The sequence below is a fragment of the Schistocerca gregaria genome, chromosome 3 (assembly GCF_023897955.1).
Source record: "Schistocerca gregaria isolate iqSchGreg1 chromosome 3, iqSchGreg1.2, whole genome shotgun sequence".
NCBI lineage: Eukaryota > Metazoa > Arthropoda > Insecta > Orthoptera > Acrididae > Schistocerca > Schistocerca gregaria.
The window spans coordinates 139,443,240-139,463,624 of NC_064922.1; the positions used below are offsets into that span (position 1 = coordinate 139,443,240).

The window sequence follows — 20,385 nt, forward strand, 5'->3', positions numbered from 1 at the left end:
AGTAGCGGGGGGAGGCGGGGGGGGGGAGGAGGAGGAGTGGCTGCTGTTTGTGGTTGGTTCGGGGAAAAGGTAGTAGGCGACACGACATGCGCTATAGAATGCCGGGAATTTCGAATAGTAGTGTAGCAATAGCACTCAGAGCACCTCCCAAAGTGTCTTGTAGGTCCATCTATTGTCCTAAGTATGAAATGATGGGAAATAATGATCGTCCAATTCGTCTACATACACCGGGCGGAAATCTGAAAATAGCCCAGATGCCCTCTGCATAAGATGGCAGGAAATTCAAAATAGCGTAATTGTGCTAAGTGTAAAATGGCAGGGAATTAAGAAATCCAAGATGACAGAGACTGCCCAAATGTCGTAAGTATAAAGTCAAATATAGTGGACCTGAGAACAGCCTCTATGACACCACAATGCAAGATTACGGGCCAGGAGATAAAACCACGGTTGTGAGAACGTTTACATCAGCACCATGAGCATGGTTGCCAGATCACCTAAACCCAAGATGTTGGAGCTGTGCATACAAGCTGAGACTGGATGGTTGTAAGTTATAGTTGTGTTGTCAGTATGAAATAATGGGAAAGTCGAGACACCCACTGGATGTATCAAAACCAGACTGTTCGAAGTTTAAAACAGTGGGAACACTTCCTCAGTGCATACATGCCCAAAGTTAAATACAACGGTAATTTCAAAATAGAAGATAGTACATTGTTTGTGGTGACCTTGTAGCCACAATCTATGTGACCTAAGTTAAAATGTTGGAGAAATTATAACATGCAAGCAGCACAATTGTACGTTAATCCAGTGGCCTACTTACATATCCTGCAGAGAAATTCAGAAATTAAGGGTTATACGTGTTCCCTGGGATAACATGCAAAATGGAATGTTCAGGTATCATGTTTTTAAAATTCACCACCAATACTAATGGTTTGGATGGGTAGTGGCTATTAAACAAAGAGTAACCTACCTTTTTTATAGCCAGAACCCATGTCAGTCAGAAATGTGCAGAAATGTGTGTAGTATCAAAAGAGAGACATGTGTGAAATGCGTCTGAGAGCCATATACGTTTGTACAGTGACAAGGTGTATAGTAACTGTTATGGTTGGCCGGAGAGCCAACACCGTGCTACTAAAGGAGGCCGAAATGCACGCGTTTAGCTCACGCAGGTTGGCGTGAGGTCTGGAACATGACAAGGGAATTAGAATTGAGAAAAATGGACGTAGCTGGTGGAATACTTAACTTTAATCCATCAATGACGAACGTCGCTGTTGACGGTACATGATTTACAATATCAGTAGAAACTGATCATGGCGCCTTGCTAGGTCGTAGCAAATAACGTAGCTGAAGGCTATGCTAACTATCGTCTAGGCAAATGAGAGCGTAGAAGTAAGTGAACCATCGCTAGCAAAGTCGGCTGTACAACTGGGGCGAGTGGTAGGAAGTCTCTCTAGACCTGCCGTGTGGCGGCGCTCGGTCTGCAATCATTGATAGTGGCGACACGCAGGTCCGACGTATACTAACGGACCGCGGCCGATTTAAAGGCTACCAACTAGCAAGTGTGGTGTCTGGCGGTGACACCACAGTAACCATTTAAAACATTGCAGATAAAGACGCCAAAAGAAGAACGATGTCATAAGAGAGTATTGGCCAATAGCTTTCTTCAGCATGGCATTGCGTGATGAAAAAAATTCTACTGTACCGGCGACAGAGTGCAACTGCATCTGACAGACTGAGATGAACACCTTTGGGAGGGTCTAGTGCTCTAGTGATTCATAAGAAACCACCGTCTGATTGCAAAAGTGTGCGACAGGTATCCAGAGAGCGCCAGAGTCCACTGTTCATCACGTCAGACATTGCAGTTGACCACCTGAGTTAGCAGCAATACAGTCAATTGCACAGTGCCGGCCAGGCACCCAGCAACGAGTTTTCCATGAATTTGTTAGATGCACAGTAGCATCCACAGTAGATACAATGTAACTATCCTTTTTAAGCAGAGTCATAGCTTGCACAAGTCATTCCAGTACAACTGTAGGCCGAAATGTCGCGGTAAAAATGAACCCAACAACAGTGTTAGCACATCCATTCTTGCAGGAAAGAGGCGTGAAACAGAGATGTAGTTGAACGTTGTATGGTACAGCAATATCATGTTGTAAACAACTATTTTACAGAGCCGATATAGAAAGAAAACAAATGAGGGACTAGAGTTTAACAAAGTAGCTTTATTCAACAGCTCAGAACACCCTTTAACCAAACCCTACATCTGACACAGGCGCTCGTATTTGTTTTTAACAATGTCAAACATGTAACACAGCAGCACATGGCGCTGAATATTCACAGTTCGCCTCTGTCAAATAAATACATCCTGATTTGATAAGGCCAGCGTTTGAAAGGAAATACATTGACTGACACACATAGTTTGTAGACAATGAATACAATTTAATGTGCACACACAGTAAGCCAAGTATATACTCATATACACAGTATTCTCTCTCTCTCTCTGCCTCTACGATAAGTGGGTCATAACCTCCACATGCACACAAAATGTTTATTGGTGTGTATACAATACATGCATTCTCTCTGTCGCATCCCACATCTGTTACGCCATTTCCTGTAAGTTTTCTGGAGAATGTGGTCATTTCAGCTGAGGTGCTTTCACTGAGTTTCTCCCTCGCACCCAGATATTCATACGGAAAGACCCTATTCTTCATTATGACATGAAGTCGGACATATCCGGAGGAACAGACTCCATATCCATATAAGTATATAGTTCTGGAAATAGCGACCATGATTCCTTCTTCTGTGCGGATGCACACATATTACCCGAACTCTTACGGGACTTGGTAAGAATGTCTTCCACGAGTAATGAGTGTGTTGGATAGGGACTACGAATGTAGTGTGTGGACATATGAGTATGTGGATCTCGCGGGAGGCGTGCGCGACGTAGTCCCTGCAGTCGCACTATCCTTTGTGCCCTCGGTGGCTCAGATGGATAGAGCGTCTGCCATGTAAGCAGGAGATCCCGGGTTCGAGTCCCGGTCTGGGCACACATTTTCACCTGTCCGCGTTGATACATATCAACGACCTTTAGCAGCTGAAGGAGTTCATATATAATTCTAATTTCGTTCTTGACGGCTGTGTATAAGTGTAGAGTCCAGGTATAGTCTGAACAGTGATTCTCGCCGGGTTTTCATCTGACATGAACCAGGAACCGGACACCAGCCCCTTAATGTCCTTGAAGGGGACCTGTATGGAGGTCGTGGTTTGATGGTGTGGGGTGGGATTATGATTAGTGCACGTACACCCCTGCATGTCTTTGAGAGACGAACTGTAACAGGTCAGGTGTATCAGGACGTCATTTTGCACCAGTATGTCCGCCTTTTCAGGGGTGCAGTGGGTCCCACCTTCTTCCTGATGGATGATGACGCACGGCCCCACTGGGTGGCCATCGTGGAGGAGTATCTTGATCTAAACCCCATCGAGCACGTCTGGGATGCTCTTGATCGACGTATCGCTGGACGTCTTGAAACCCATATGACACATCAGGAGCTCCAACAGGCACTGATGCACGAATGGGAGGCTATACCCCAGCACCTGCTCGAGCACCTGATCTAGAGTATGCCAATCCGTTGTGGGGCCTGTTTACGTGTGCATGGAGATCATATCACATATTGATGTGGGGGATATGTGCGCAGGAAACAGTGGCGTTTTGTAGCACATGTGTTTCGGGATGGTTTTCTCAACGTATCACCAATACCGTGGACGTACAGATCTGTGTCGTGTGTGTTCCCCATGTGCCTATGCTGTTCTCGCCAGTTTTGTGTAGTGCCACGTTGTGCGGCCCCACATTCTGCAGTTATCCTTAATTTATGAGCACGAGTGTATTTGCAATGGAAGAGGGATACGGGGGACACCCTTTCATACTGGATGAAACACATGCACTTGAACGTCCGTATACATGGCCCTTTCCTGGAATCTCTTTGTTGAAATTCATAGAATACTCTCTGGAAAAAAAAAATTCTTCCACCAGGACTCGGACGGACAGCTCCCTGAATCGAGCACCACTGCAGGGGCATGCGTTAGCAACATCGGCAGCGGAGAAGGATTCACTAGCTGAAAATACTCTCTATAGATCATAAACAACTCCACAATACCCACTGAAAGTGCAAAACACTTCCAGAGATGTTTTAGTCTCAGGAGGACATGAATTGCAATGATAGTGAGTTACAGAAATGTCTGGAAATAAGTTACAGAAAGGTGTTCATATTATTTTGACCCACAGTTCTTTGCTGAAAGAGATACTGCCCAAGCCGGTAGTGAAATGCATCAGTGGAACCTACCGTTCCTGGCGTAACGAGAAAGCCAGCACACGCCGGGAACACGTTCCATTAGTTGTAGCACAGGTAGCTATATCGTAAGGTGTGTGGCACTGCCGGACGTGGCGCCGAACTGGCGAACTGTAAGTGGAGCTCTCCCAGAGCCGAGTGTGATTGTAGAGGCGCAGTAAAATTTCCTCATCTTTTTTCTTCACCTGTCGGTTTTGGCCATTCGAGATCAGCTACATGTCATGTGGTATTTCTCCTATCCTTTCATTGTCGTACTTCAGGAATGTCTTGACGCTTTTATGATATGTTATTTTTGTCGTGGGCGTAATTCTTGCCTGGAAAACCATGGTAGTCTCAGTTTTTTGTTCGAAACTTGTCGTATTGCAATTCCGTCTTCCATATTCCCACGTCTTCCAGATCGCTCTGCATCTCTTTTTTCCAGAGTACTTTGATTTTACTGTTCAGAAGAAACTTCAGTATCTGATTTGTCAGCCTGCTCTGGCTCATTCTTTGACTGTGTCGGAAGAACTTAGTCGTTTACCTGATGTTGTCAGATATCCTCTCTACCTGGATGTACGTGTTTTTGTTCTCTCGTTTCCCACCTTGGCTGTCTTACTTTATTCAAGGTCACAGAATTCTCTTAGCAATCCTTCCTTGGAAAAGTTCTAATTTCTGTTACGCCTTTTAGTTTATTTTATGTTTTACTTTTATGGACAGGTTTCCTGGGTCAATTCTCTGCAAGAGTTCGTTATGTCTTACCCTATTTTATTTTACTTTCCATTTATTGCTGACAATAAATTCTTTTCTATTGTAAACATTTTTGATTTATTTAGTCCTTCTACATTGCCAGAAAAAAATCAGTGCACCTGGGAAGACGACGTCTATTTTGATCCTATGATGGCATATGCAACCTGGTGGGGTTAGTACATTTGCTGTACAGACAGCATAGTGGCATAGCTATCTGAGCTCTGTCTGTGTGTACCGTTTAATGGGGAATGCTCACAGCCAGAAGGTTCAGTGTGGTGCAAACGTGTGAAGCAAGCATTCTACGCTGTCATGGAGACCTACTTGTGCTTGCTTCGGCCAAATGAGTTTGAAAGGGGTCAAATTGTGGCCTTCCCAATGGTAGGATGGCCCTTTTGGAGGGTTACCACAAAAGTTGGATGTGCTGCTTCTGTTGTGCGATGATACTGATATCAGTGGTTGCGTGAACATTCTCACACCTGTAGACAAGACTCTAGACGTCCACACAGCACAGATGCTGGCCAAGATCGTCGTATTATGAAGACAGCAGTTTCAGATGGTACTGCTACCACGCTACAGATAAGAGTGCTTGTGAACGTGTCAGCGTGAACTGTTGCGAACTACTCATTAATAGTGTGGCTACTGGCATGCACGCCGTCTTCCACTCATGCCACAGCGTCGACGTGCATAGCTCTACTGGTGCTGTCAGAGGATCACTTGGAAGATGGACTGGTGCGTGGTGGTCTTCAGCAATGAAGGCAGATTATGCGTGTATGACAGAAAACTTGTGAGCGCAGACTTCCAAGACACACTGGCTCCTCCCTAGCCCTTATGGTCTGTGGGGATGCTAACCAGTGATCGGTTTGTTCAGAATGTTGTTAGACCTGAGAGAGGACAGGTCACTCACTTATTTTCATATTCATGGCTACTCATTAATTTTATTTAACATTAAATCTTGCAATGGATATTTGGGGCTTGAAGTCACATGCAACTAATAGGGAAAGGAATATCTCGAAGCCCTTACTGGGGATAGAATGCTAGCTCCAAGATTTTCTCGCAACAGTGTTCAGACAATGCTTTTTGCCAAAGAGGCGAAAAAACTGCCTACCTTAATCTATCCCTTAGGCACCTCTGGCCACGGCAGGGACAGGGGCACCGGGTATAAGTCGGTTCCATGGCTAAGATGTTTCGACAGTGCTGTAAATGCCACTTATGTAAAGGGATGGTGTCCATAAAAATTCGCGAGTTTCTGTTTTGCCCTTGGAACAGACACGATCGATGGAGCTGTCAGTTGGTGTCATCCCTCTGCCTGCTGAGTTTTTGGGAAGCCTCAGGTCTTTCAAAGAATTTTATAACGGAATGCAACATTTATAGTGGATCTGAAATGGGCTTGTTCACTTTAGGCCTTAACAGAAACTCAAAACATGCTGCCACTTCAGTAGCTATGGGGAAAGAAAATATGCAGAAGCATAACATCTACTCCCTGCGTGGGAATTTAACAGTCAGGGATTGACTGCTTCTCCAGCAGGGAAAAGTCTGTCATTAACTTCGGTTAGGATTGGCTGGAGTCTAGAGCAGACGAGTTAGAGGAAAGATATGGAGCTTGTAGGGTATTGGGATTGGACGCGAAGCCCTTGTGGGGGCGGTTGTGTAGATGCTTTTTTCTACTTTACCGAGGTTTGATGGAAAGGTAGGAGCAGAGGAACGTGGACTTCTGGTTCAGACCCCTGCTGGGAAGAAGAGTCTGGTCTTGACTGTTGTTAAAGAGTGGAGGTGGGACACTCGTCCTGAACGTGACTTGGCACTGACAGTGGCCTTGACTGTGGAGGGTGCGGTGAATTCGTAGTTTTACCGACAATTCACTCCTCAGTCATCTTGGACATCTTGCTGTGCTGAGAACAATCTTATTCAAATGAGGTCTGCCACACTGATGTTTGATCTTCTTGTGCACACTGCTGTATTAGTGAGTGAAATTGGTCCATAGTATGACTGGTGAACAAGAATGTCACAAGCTGGAATCTGCCAATATTTCAGAGCTCCACCAGAGAGCAATTGGTATCCAACTAAAAGAGCGGCAACCTGCAACTTTGCATATTTCGTGCCGGCGATAACGAGTTACAGGTGCTGCACCTTGCAGACGCTTGCACCATGACCGTCACATGAGACAGTGCTACGCCTTTAGAAATGGATACAGTATTGCTGCTCTTGCTTGGTAGAACAGACAGAATCACAGTCTCGCGACTTTTTCTCAGGTGCACTTAAGTAGAATAACTTCTGTGTAGAATCAATCCTTCAAAGTCTATTCAGCAATAGATAACTTCATATTGCGTCATCCACATTTTTAGACAGAGTAAACAAATTAGAGAGAGAAACCTAAGTCTTTGCACACCAATCACCACCCAGTGGAGTGCTTGTTTGTTTTCCATTTGTGTTGCCAACAGTTCACGATTTATTTGTCATCTCGCTTAACTTGTGTTGTTTGTCCTATTTTATGATCAATAAAATTTTGCCATAATTTTTATAATAGATCACCCGTCAATATTTGAGTACAGTAATGATAGGGCCACCATCTCATATCATTTCAGCATTTCTGCACTTTTATTTAAGATTCTGAAAAAAAGGACAACTGCGATGCAAACTAGAAACAACCACCACTATCAGAGGACAGAATCAGTTTAGCAGACGAATGGCTAGGTCGACAAGCAGAAGGCTTAAATGTTAGAGGTTGGTGTTAGGGCGTGAACCTGCAGTTACCTGTAGCCTTTCAGATCAAACCACAAGACTGGTGTAGTCTTGCAGACTCATTCTTTTGCTGTTCTTACAGATGAGTGTGATAATGTTCACCAACACGCTGCCCCTGAAACTCTACGTACCCTTCGAGACGTACAGCAACGTCCCTGGCCAGCGAAAGCTCCAGACTTGCTGCTGCAATTGAGCATGTGTTGCTTAACGTAAACAAGGACACTATTCGCCATCTCTACGATCGACAGAATACCAGAGTCATTGCCAGCATTGCCGCCCATGGAATCTACGCCACATAATAATATGGGTGTTTCAGCATTGTTCGACAGCTGGTACCTCAGGACCGTTTGCACTATTTATCTGAAAATGTGATCATTTCATGTAATCCATATGCATTGTTGCAACAGTAAATATTGAGTGAATTGGAAACCTCTAAAAGGGTGTGCTAATTTTTTTCTGGCAGTGTATATTGTTTATCAGCTCTGGAACATTTCATTTCTGCGCGCTGAATGTGTCTTGGTTGTTTATTTAAAACACTTCCATGCAGTAATTCTGGAGCATTGACCACTCTCAAATGTTTTAAGTATCTCTACGAAATTTATTTTCTAGATGTTTGTTGATTGCTCTTCTTACCGTGTTAAATCTTTCTGCTTTCTCCTCATGGTACTGAGCGGAGAAACATCTCTCTTACTCAAGGCGACAAGTGTTTAGAGTATATCGCGTGTGCTTCTGAGTCATCTCGCTTCAACTGTTTGTCCAAAGAGAAGCCCGCAACCTGAGATCGGGTCGGATGAGCTGTGAAGTATTGTGGTTTCTGAACGTCTGTACACTCGTCTGCTTCCGACCTCAAGAGACAGGGCTAGTACCAGCTGTTGGAAGTGACCATGGTCAAGAGCTGCCTGATGGGACGCAGAGAACAGCCACTGTCTTTCGTCCCCTCCCTGCACTCCAGCCGTCCAAATACAGTGTTTTTTCTTCCTCTACGAATAAAGAGAACATTTTGAATTTTTGAAATTTTTGTGTGAATATTCGGTTTAGTTTTGATTTTCATATTTCTAGAGCGACTTTCGTTCTTGTCTGTTCAGCCCTTCTGTCCCCATGTGTGTGCCCCGTTCCGTCAACGTAAACGGAACCGAAACTGTAGATTTGACTTAACTTTCATTGATAATTATGGCACTTTTCATTTCATTCGTAAGACATTTTGTAATACTGATGTTGAGATTGTTTGGCGCTTTAACCACGGCAATATAGCAATAAAAGAAATAGCGTCAGCTGTAGACAGGCAGCTGTGGACATTTCTGAGGAGCTTGCGGTCAGTTTGATCGCTTCGATTCCAGTAGATTCGATTCTAATGAATGACATCGTGGTAACTCTGAGAATGAGCACGACTCCAAATTGAAGTGGAGCAATATTTTTTTTTGGTTTCTTATTTTTAACAATGTTTGAAGAAACACACAATGACGACGATCTTGCAGCTCTATTTAATTTATAAAATTAATTCGCAGTTGCGCAAAACTTCAGCTATCTGAGCACGCTTGCAGGACTAATCCAAACTTCCATACGCCAGACTATCCACGACGCCGTCACTCGCAGCTCTATTTGGATGACCGCCACGGTGTTTCAAGAAGACAAACGTATTCAACATTATGACTACAATCGCCATTTTGCCCGACGAGTATAGTAATGCTTATTTTTACAAGCCATTAATAGGTAAAAATCTTTATATCCAGTGCAGCTACTATCAGAAAGGTTCCGAAACAGCGAATAAATTTCATTTCTTGTTTTTTTTTCCTGGATGATGAAAAAAAATCACGCAAAGTGTTTTTGTTTCATACACTACTGGCCATTAAAATTGCTACACCAAGAAGTAATGCAGATGATAAACGGGTATTCATTGGACAAATATGATATACTAGCACTGACATGTGACAACATGCAATTTGGGTGCATAGGTCCTGAGAAATAAGTACCCATAACAACCACCTCTGGCCGTAATAATGTCCTTGATACGCCTGGGCATTGAGTCAAACAGAGCTTGGATGACGTGTACAGCTACAGATGCCCACGCAGCTTCAACACGGTACCACAGTTCATCAAGAGTAGTGATTGGCGTATTGTGACGAGCCAGTTGCTCGGCCACCATTAACCAGACGTTTCAATTGGTGAGAGATCTGGAGAATGTGCTGGCCAGGGCAACAGTCAAACATTATCTGTATCCAGAAAGGCCCGTACAGGGTCTGCAACATGCAATCGCGCATAATCCTGCTGAAATGTAGGGTTTCGCAGGGATAGAATGAAGGATAGAGCCACGTGTCGTAACACATCTGAAATGTAACGTCCACTGTTCAAAGTGCCGCCAATGCGAACAAGAGGTGACCGAGACGTGTAACCAACGGAACCCCATAACATCACGCCGGGTGATACGCCAGTATGCCGATTACGAATACACGGTTCAATGTGCGTTCACGGAGATGTCGCCAAACACGGATGCGACCATCATGATGCTGTAAACAGAATCTGGATACATCCGAAAAAATGACGTTTTGCCATTCGTGCACCAAGGTTCGTCGTTGAGTACACATCGCAATGTCAAGGGTAACCGCAGCCATGGTATCCGAGCTGATAGTCCACGCTGCTGCAAACGTCGACGAACTGTTCGTGCAAATGGTTGTCTTGCAAACGTCCCGATCTCTTGACTGAAGGATCGAGACGTGGCTGCACGATCCGTCATAGCCATGCGGATAAGATGCCTGTCATCTCGACTGCTGGTGATACGAGGCCGTTGGGATCCAGCACGGCGTTCCGTATTACGCACCTGAACCCACCGATTCCATATTCTGCTAAGTCATTGTATCTCAACCAACGTTAGCAGCAATGTCGCGTTACGATAAACCGAAATTGCGTTAGGGTACAATCCGACCTTTATCAAAGTCGGAAACTTGATGGTACGCATTTCTCCCCCTTGCACGAGGCATCACAACAACGTTTCACCAATCAACGCCGGTCAACTGCTGTTTGTGTACGACAAATCGCTTGGAAATTTTCTCATGCCAGCACGTTGTAGGTGTCGCCACCAGCGCCAACCTTGGGTGAATGCTCTGTAAAGCTAATCATTTGCATATCACAGCATCTTCTTCCTGTCGGTTAAATTTCGCGTCTGTAGCACGTCATCTTGGTGGTGTAACAGTTTTAATGTCCAGTAGTGTAGGACTTGGAAGAGCAGTTTAACGGAATAGACAGTGTCTTGAAAGAAGGATATAAGATGAACATTAACAAAAACAGAACGAGGATAATGGAATGTAGTCGAATTAAGTTGGGTGACGCTGAGGGAATTAGATTAGGAAATGAGACACTTTAATCAGTAAAGGAGTTTCGCTATTTGGGGAGCAAAATAACAGTTGATGGTCGAAGTAGAGAGGCTATAAAATGTAGACTGGCAATGGCAAGGAAAGCGTTTCTGAAGAAGAAATATTTGGTAACATCAAGTATAGATTTAAATGTCAGGAAGTCGTTTCTGAAAGTATTTGTATGTAGTTAGCAATGCATGGAAGTGAAACGTGGTCGATAAATAGCTTTGACAAGAAGAGAATAGAGGCTTTCGAAATGTGGTGCTACAGAAGAATGCTGAAGATTAGACGGGTAGATCACGTAACTAACGAGGAGGTATTGAATAGAATTGGGGAGAAGAGGAGCTTGTGGCACAATTTGACAAGAAGAAGGGATCGGTTAGTAGGACATGTTCTGAGGCATGAAGGGACTACCAATTGAGTATTGGAGGGCAGCGTGGAGGGTAAAAATCGTAGAGGGAGACCAAGAGATGAATACACTAAGCAGATTCAGAAGGATGTAGGCTGCCGTACTGGGAGATAAAGAAGCTTGCGCAGGATAGAGTAGCATGGAGAGGTGCAAAAAACCAGTCTCAGGACTGAAGACCACAAAATCAACAGTGTGTTTATAAACTCATCTCGAACATAATACGATGGTGTGGACCTGATAATCTTGGGACAAACCAACAACCACGAGATTGTTATGTACATGGACTTGAAGATTTGAGAATTTGCTGATGGAGGCTTGCATTTTATAACGAAAACAATGAAATATTTGTAAATGACTTGCCCCCGGAGCACGTAGCAGAGCTGCTTGGAACAGCTCCTAAACGTGCTGTTCGCCGGCCGAGTGTGGAGAGACGTGCTCCAGGCGGCCAGCGCTGTAGCCGGCGGCGGGGTGTGAGGCTCGGCTTTCGGTGGGCCTGCCCGGAGCTGACAGCGACCGTCACTCGCCTCAGGTGTCGGCGCGGCCCGCCCAGGTGCGCGCACAACGGGCCCTTGTTGTTGGGCCGCGCTGAATGCCGCCCTGTGTGCACCTACGCCCGGCTGATGCTGTCTGCCGCGGCCACCACACCGCCGCTCTGTACACTTCTCCGCGTTTACACAGTGGCACACTCGCTCTGCTCCGCTCACTCACTTTCCCGGCAGTTTTTTACTTGATCAGTACCCAAAGCGTACACCAGTCCCTGCAGTACGGGTTTGCATGGATCTCATGGGACGAGGTGTCGGGGAATTCGTCATCCTGCGCTCTCACAGAGTTCAATGGGTAGCAAAAATCAGACAACTGGATGTTATTGTTGTTATGATTTTACGTCCACATAGTGGTTTGACGCAGCTCCCCACGCTAGCTACTTTGTGTATGCTGTGAGGTGACGAGATCGCAGGTTATGCTCGGGGCTTATATAGCCAGCCACGGCACCGGTATACTGGAGAACAGTTTCTGTACTTTCCGAGGGCAGCGCCTTCCAGACGTGTTTTTCCCGAAAAAGCCGTTGCTGGGCGCATAGGGACCTTCTCCCACCCCCTACCCCTCGACAAGATGCAGATTTTTGCCGGCCGGAGTGGCCAAGCGGTTTTAGGAGCTAGTCCGGAACCGCGGGACTGCTACGGTCGCAGGTTCGAATCCAGCCTCGGGCATGGATGTGTGTGATGTCCTTAGGTTAGTTAGGTTTAAGCAGTTCTAAGTTATAGGGGACTGATGACCACAGCAGTTGAGTCCCATAGTGCTCAGAGCCATTTGAACCATTTTGATGCAGATTTTCAAGCAACTGGCGTTCCTGTAGGACCGGACCATGGAGCGAAATCGCGAGTCCTAAAACAAGTAACTAGCACAGTAATGCGTCTAGTTTCATAAACAAAGGAAGGAAAGATAAGGACTTTCATTGAAGGGAGACGTATGGATCGAGATAAAAGTAATAAATTATTGTTTCTAAACAGGGGGACGAAGCCTGGCTTGGAGAGGGTGGGGTGATTACTCCATTGTCTAATTGGCTCATATTGAAACCGAGCAGTTGAGTTCAATACGGACGCCAGGCTACTAAAAACCATGGGACAGGACTTCGCTCGTGGCTGCATCTCGATGTACGGACACAGACGAGAAACAACTGACACCCTGAAATGGGTACGTATTAAGGTACTAAGATCGCAATGTCTGCTCTTACAGCCCTAACACCCTGTATATTGTTGTGCTGCGATCTTGTCTCGGATGACTGGTTTGGTGCAGCTCTCCGCGCTACACAGTCCTGTACAAGCCTCTTCATCTCCCAGTAACTACTGCCAACCTACATCCTTCTCAATTTGCTTACTGTCCCTTTCTACGATTTTTACCCAACTCACTCCCCTCTAGTACTAAACTGGTGATCCCTTGATGCCTCGTCAAGCGTCCTATCAACCGATCTCTTCTTTTAGTCAAGTTGTGCCACAAATTTGTCTCCCAAATTGCATTCAAATGGTTCAAATGGCTCTGAGCACTATGGGACTTAACATCTGAGGTCATCAGTCCCCTAGAACTTAGAACTACTTAAACCTAACCAACCTAAGGACATCATACACATCCATGCCCGAGGCCGGATTCTAACCTGCGACCGTAGCAGTCGCGCGGTTTCGGACTGAAGCGCCTAGAACCGCTCGGCCACCGCGGCCGGCTTTTGGGGGTGTCCGGATACTTTTGATCATATAGTGTACATTCTCATTTTACTGATGAACAAGTAAAGACGGGAGCAGTGGTGCACGGAGCGCGAAGAGGATGAAACTACTTTGAAATTTGTTTAAAATTGTTACGTTAATAATACCATAATTATTGTTACACATCGGCCAGCTAAATTGTATTCAATACTTCCTCATTACATACGCCATCTACCCACCTAATCTTCAGCATTCTGTTGTAGCACCACATTTCAAAAGCCTCTATTCTTTTCTTGTCCAAACAGTTGTTCGCCCATGTTTCATTTCCACACATGGCTACAGTCCAGACAAATACCTTTCGATTTCTTCGGATTCCACTCTCGCTGTCGTTGAGTAGTTCATTCCGTTCAAGATAGCCCATTAGACGCGAACTCAGAGAATGTTCTAAGTTATTACAGGATACGAGTGTGAATGAAATTGGAGAAGTCTTGTGGATCACTCCTGCTACCCTTCCTGCAAAGCTTATTACCTGTGCTTTCTTCCAGTCACCTGGCACATTCGATTGTTCGCGGTCTCTTCGATATATTATGGTTGAGGGAGGTCTAGCTCGGCAGCGAATTCCATGTTGAATGACACCGTGTTCAGTTTTAGCGATTTCAGCTGTTTGACAACGCCGCTGACTTTTGATATCCGTATCATTGAACTTGTCACTAGCGCAAGGAAGAAACTTAGGCAGTGCCCACGGATGTTTCTTTGTAGTGGAAAAATTGAAATTGCAGTTTAGCATTCTTTCTTTTGCTTCGACACTCTGAAATTCAGTTGTTGTTTCTTATACGAGTGGCTGGACAGCAATTTTGATACAGCTAACAGCATTTACGTACGACTAGAATTTCTTTGGATTTCGTGAGACCTTTCAAGAAGTCTGAAACGGTAGTCATTAAAGTTTTCTGACACTGCTTTCTGACAGCCAAATGTTTTGCATTTAGCATCTCTCTTTCTACAGCCATGAGCTTTGTTTTATACCGCTTATGCTGTAGCCACTGCTTCTTTACAAGTTTATTTACAGTGGCTGTATATTATTGAAGGTTCTTCCCACCATAAAACTTCTATGAGGTTCATAGCACCCCAGTGAGTGCGGAGTCACACTTTATCTACAGTCTAAATGTTCCTGCACAAAGCCAACTGTTTGATGTTGTATTGAGATACGGCACTACTGCCTCTTTATCTACCTCACTGAACGTACAAGTCTTGTAAGGGTAAGTCCGGGATAGATGGACCACCGGCATAGACGGACCAGTCGAATATTTGTCTGGTCTGCCAAAGCGGTCTGCAGTCGGTGCCTGTAGTTCTTCTGCTTGAGTAGACGGACCCACGCTTAGTTTTGCTTGTAGGTTTCATTTATATTTTAGAAGAAAAGTTCGTTTAGTTCATTGGCTGCATTGAAAAATATTTTGTACTACATCTCTTTGATATGTGGTTAAGTTAGTTCGTTTTCGACACGTAAGATCAGTGCTATAACTTAAGTGTATAGCTGGGTACAGTCTTAGCTAATAATGGTATGCCAGTAGTGTTGCTTGTCAGAATGTGGAGCTACCACATCTGTCCCCTACAACTGGCATAGATGGAACAGTGAAATTTGGGGTAGTTGGTCCATTAAAAAACAGTTGGATAGTCGGACCATATCTCCTGTAAGGACTTCACTTTCCATATAAATGAAATAATAGTTACAAAAATGTGAATGTTTTTTTTCTGTTACAGAAAAATGCCTAATTTTTATAAAAGAAAAGGCACGTATGGGAGAGGAGAATGATCTGAAGACAATTTGAAAAATGCAGTCAAAAAGGTTGAGAATAAGAAAATGGGAGTTAATGTTGCAGCAAAAGCGCCTGGCTTACCGAAATCCGCTTTAAAAAGATGCATTAAGCAACAGAGCTTCAATAAAAGTTCCATGGAGAAAACTCATTGTTATGAACTGAAAACGAAAAGAAGTACATATCAAAAAATTACCATCAAGGGGTTCACTCCAACCATAGATTCAGTATGTTCCATGGCTTATTATTTAGCGGAAAATCTGCAAGTAAAATATAATTTTAATCACGAAACCAAACGTGCAGACTAAGATGGGATTTCTTCTTTTCTTGTACGCCATCCTGAAATTTCTGTGTGGCAGTCTGCAGCAGTATCTATTGCAAGAGCGAAGAACCTAAAGAAAATAGCTGTCACAGGGTACTTTGACCGCTTAAAAATATTTTGGAAGAAAATGGTATTACATATGAGCCTGAAAACATTTTCAACGTGGATGAAACAGGTTTGCCGGCCGCAGTGGCCGTGCGGTTCTAGGCGCTTCAGTCTGGAACCGGGTTTCCGCTACGGTCGCAGGTTCGAACCCTACCTCGGGCATGGATGCGTGTGATGTCCTTAGGTTAGTTAGGTTTAAGTAGTTCTACGTTCTAGGCGGCTGATGACCACAGATGTTAACTCCCATAGCGCTTAGAGCCATTTGAACCATTTTTTTGAAACACGTTTACACTTGTACAATAAATCTGGAGAAGTAGTTGCCTTAAAAGATTTTAAGAATGTGACTTCCGTTGCTTCGGGAAAACTGAATCTGTCTCAGTACGGACTAGTTCAAAGGGAGAGGGTACATTCTTACCATCCTTTTGGATAATGGAAGGGTAGAATACAAAGCAGGTGTGTGAGACGATTTTCGGCCTGGCGCTGAAGTAAAAAGTCTCCAAAGTCTGGCTATGTAAATACAGAGTTATTTGTTAATTGGGTGAAAACCTCTTTTACTCAAGAAAATCAGTAGGACAGATACTCCTGCTAAGTGGGCACACACGCATATTAGGTGCGTTGAAATACTAGAGATCGCAGAAAATAACGAAATAATTTTGGTGAGTATTCCTCCCCACCGAAGTAGATCGTTCTTGCTGCAAGGCTTTAAAAATGAAGTACTTTTTCGCTTGCTCCAACTACACGACCAATAATCCCTCAAGGAAGATTACCCGGCTACAGTATGGTACACTTCTTGGTGGACAATGTGGATGAGTAGGAAGAACAAACCTTTAATGTTTCGGCAGAGCATTAGTGGTGACCTGCTTGACGGAGCCAAGTCGCTTAAGTATCTGAGCGTAATGTTGCAGAGTGATATGAAATGGAACAAGAATGTGAGAACTGTGGTGGGGAAGTTGAATGGTCGACTTTGATTTATTGGGAGAATTTTAGGAAGGAGTTGTTCACCTTCAAAGGAGACCGCATAAAGGACGTTGATGCGACCTATTCTTGAGTACTGCTCGAGTATTTGGGATCTGTACCAGGTCAGATTGAAGAAAGACATCGAAGCAATTCAGAGGCAGGCTGCCAGATTTGCTACCGGTAGGTTCGAACACCACGTAAGTTTTACGGAGGTGCTTTGGGAATTCAAATGGGAATGTCCGGAGGGAAGGGGACGTTCTTTTCGAGGAACACTACCGAGAAAATTTAGAGAATCGGCATCTGAAGGTGACTGCCGAACGATTCTATTGCCGCCAACATATACTGCGCGTAAGATCCGAGAAGATAAGATACGAGAAATTAGAGCTCATAGTTAGGCACATAGACAGTCGTTTTTCCGTCGCTCTATTTGGGAGCGGCAAAGTCGGGGGAATAACTAGTAGTGATACGTGGTACCCTCCGCCACGCACCGTACGTTAGCTTTCGGAGTACAAATGTAGATGTACATATTGTAAAAATATATACCAAGTCATACACATTGAAAAATTTTGGAAAAAATTACTTTAAAGAAAGTATGGTCCAACTATCCCGGATTTACCCTACTTGTTACAATTTGTACTTGTTGCCCAACTGTTTTATACCCACCGATAACCAGTTCCGATGTGGTCTTCTTCAACGAGTTCAGGTATATTAGTTGCCATTAGATGTAGTGGGTTTTACAAGTAGCTTTTAGAGAAAGCCGTTAGCATTCTTTCACTGGTCTTGTCAGGTCCATGATTGGACGATTGAAGCCCTCTTGTGTGGTGACAGTGTGAGTAAGGTCTGTAAATACATGCCAGCTGATATCGCACGACCTAGAATTTATGTCTAGGTGGAATAGAGTTTTGCCTGTTGTGGCGAATATACAGGGTATCAGTTATTGAACTAAAAGTTTAAAAAAAAATAGTTCAAATGTGTGAATTCCTAAGGGGCCAAACTGCTGATGTCATCGGTCCCTAGACTTACACACTATTTAAACTAACTTGTGCTAAGAACAACACACACACACACCCATACCGAGGGAGGACTGGAACCTCCCGTGGGAGATGCCGCGCAATCCGTGACATGGCGCCCCAGACCACGCGGCCGAAATAGAAGTAAATTAGCTCCAAACTACGGCGTGCACACACTTTATTCAGAATGTAAAAGTAACTACGGATATTCGGATTTAGGTTACGCCTCGTTTGATGTGCTTGCGATGGCGATGGCGATGGCGATGATGTGGCGCAGACGAATAGCGAAATTCTGCATAACGCGCGATTATCGGAAGATCGATGCTGTTGATGGCCTCCTTAGTGGCGGTCTTCAGCTTTTTGGGGTTACTGCTGAACACCTTGTCCTTAATGTAGCCCCAGAAAAAGGAATCGCATGTGTTCAGATCCGCAGAATGTGAAGACCAATCCAGCCCCGTGCCAGTGGCCTTTGGATACCTCATAGCCAGAATGCGGTCCCCAAACTGCTCCTCCAGATCAAAAAACACTCTCTTGCATCGATGGGGTCGATCTCCGTCTTGTCGAAATCAGTCTCTTTGGATAATGGGGATAGAATCACTTACAAAACCATGATGTACCGTTCGGTAGTCACCGGGCCATCAAAGAATATCGCACCAATTTTTCCGTGAGTGCGCATTGCACACCACAAAGTCAACTGTTTTCTCGACCGCGAAATGCTGTTTCTCAGTCCCCTAAATGTGGTTATTGGCGATTCCATGTAAGTGAAACAGCAAGCCGCATGAGGAGGTGCATACTAACTCCCATCGTGCCCCCCTGCCAATCGACCAGTTCGAACCTCCTAAGGCAAACCGTTCAGAAGTTATTACGATTGTATTTCATATACACTACTGGCCATTAAAATTGCTACACCAACAAGAAGTGCAGATGATAAACGAGTATTCATTGGACGAATATATTACACCAGTACTGATATGTGATTAAATTTTCACGCAATTTGGGTGCATAGATCCTGAGAAATCAGTACCAGAACAACCACCCCTGGCTGTAATAACGGCCTTGATACGCCTGGGCATTGAATCAAACCCAGCTGGGATGGCGTGTACAGGTACAGCTGCCGAAGCAGCTTCAACACGATACCACAGTTCATCAAGAGTAGTGACTGGCGCATAGTGACGAGCCAGTTGTTCGGCCACCATTGACCAGACGTTTTCAGTTGGTGCGAGATCTGCAGAATGAGCTGGCCAGGGCAGCAGTCGAACATTTTCTGCATCCAGAAAGGCCCGCACAGGACCTGCAACATGAGGTCGTGCATTATCGTGCTGAAATGTAGGTTTTTGCAGGGATAGAATGAAGGGTAGACCCACGGGTCGTAACACATCTGAAATGTAACGTCCACTGTTCAAAGTGCCGTCAATGCGAACAAGAGGTGGCGGAGACGTGTAACCAATGGCACCTCATACCATCACGCCGGGTGATACGCCAGTATGGCGATGACGAATACACAGTTCAATGTGCGTACGGGGAGATGTCGCCAAACACGGATGCGACCATCATGATGCTGTAAACGGACGCTGGATTCATCCGAAAAAATGACGTTTTGTCATTCGTGCACTCAGGTTCGTCGTTGAGTAGGCCTACACCATCGCAGGTGCTCCTGTCTGTGATGCAGCGTCAAGGGTAACCGCAGCCATGGTATCCGAGCTGATAGTCCACGCTGCTGCAAACGTCGTCGAACTGTTCCTGCAGATGGTTGTTGTCTTGCGAACGCCCCCATCTGTTGACGCATGGATCGAGACGTGACTGCACGATCTGTTACAGCTATGAGGATAAGATGCCTGTCATCTCGACTGCTTGTGATACGAGGCGGTTGGGATCCAGCACGGCGTTCCGTATTACCCTCCTGAACCCACCGATTCTGTATTCTGCCAACAGTCATTGGATCTCGACCAACGCGAGCAGGAACGTCGTGACACGATAAACCGCAATCGCGATAGGCTACAACCCGACCGAAACGTGATGGTACGCATTCCTCCTCCTTACACGAAGCATCACAACAACGTTTCACCAGGCAACGTCGGTCAATTGTTGTTTGTGTATGAGAAATCGGTTGGAAACTTTGCTCATGTCTGCACTTTGTAGGTGTCGCCACCGGCCCCAACTTTGTGTGAATGTTCTGAAAAGCTAATAATTTGCATATCATAGCATCTTCTTCCTGTCTTTATCACGTCATCTTCGTGGTGTAGCAATTTTAATGGCCAGTAGTGTAGTTTAATAATTTCCTCTCGGTATCGCGTCCGTTTGCTATTAGCCAATGGTGGGCTGCACTTGTGTGGACTCCACCCGCCGCTCCCTGTTTCTACCTGAGCAGCAGCTGTCAGCCTATATGCGGCGGCTCGGCACACAGGAAGCGGCGCCGGGCGT

The 20,385-nt window shown here is 45.0% G+C and overlaps 1 long non-coding RNA gene and 1 other non-coding gene across 2 annotated transcripts in view; both read left to right on the top strand.

Annotated features, from left to right (window-relative positions):
• Positions 1–20,385, top strand: part of LOC126354617 (uncharacterized) — a 121,648-nt gene that overhangs the window by 62,219 nt on the left and 39,044 nt on the right. The window lies entirely within an intron of this gene.
• Positions 2,970–3,044, top strand: Trnat-ugu (transfer RNA threonine (anticodon UGU)). Its single transcript has one exon. It is a non-coding gene; the product is annotated as a tRNA-Thr (tRNA).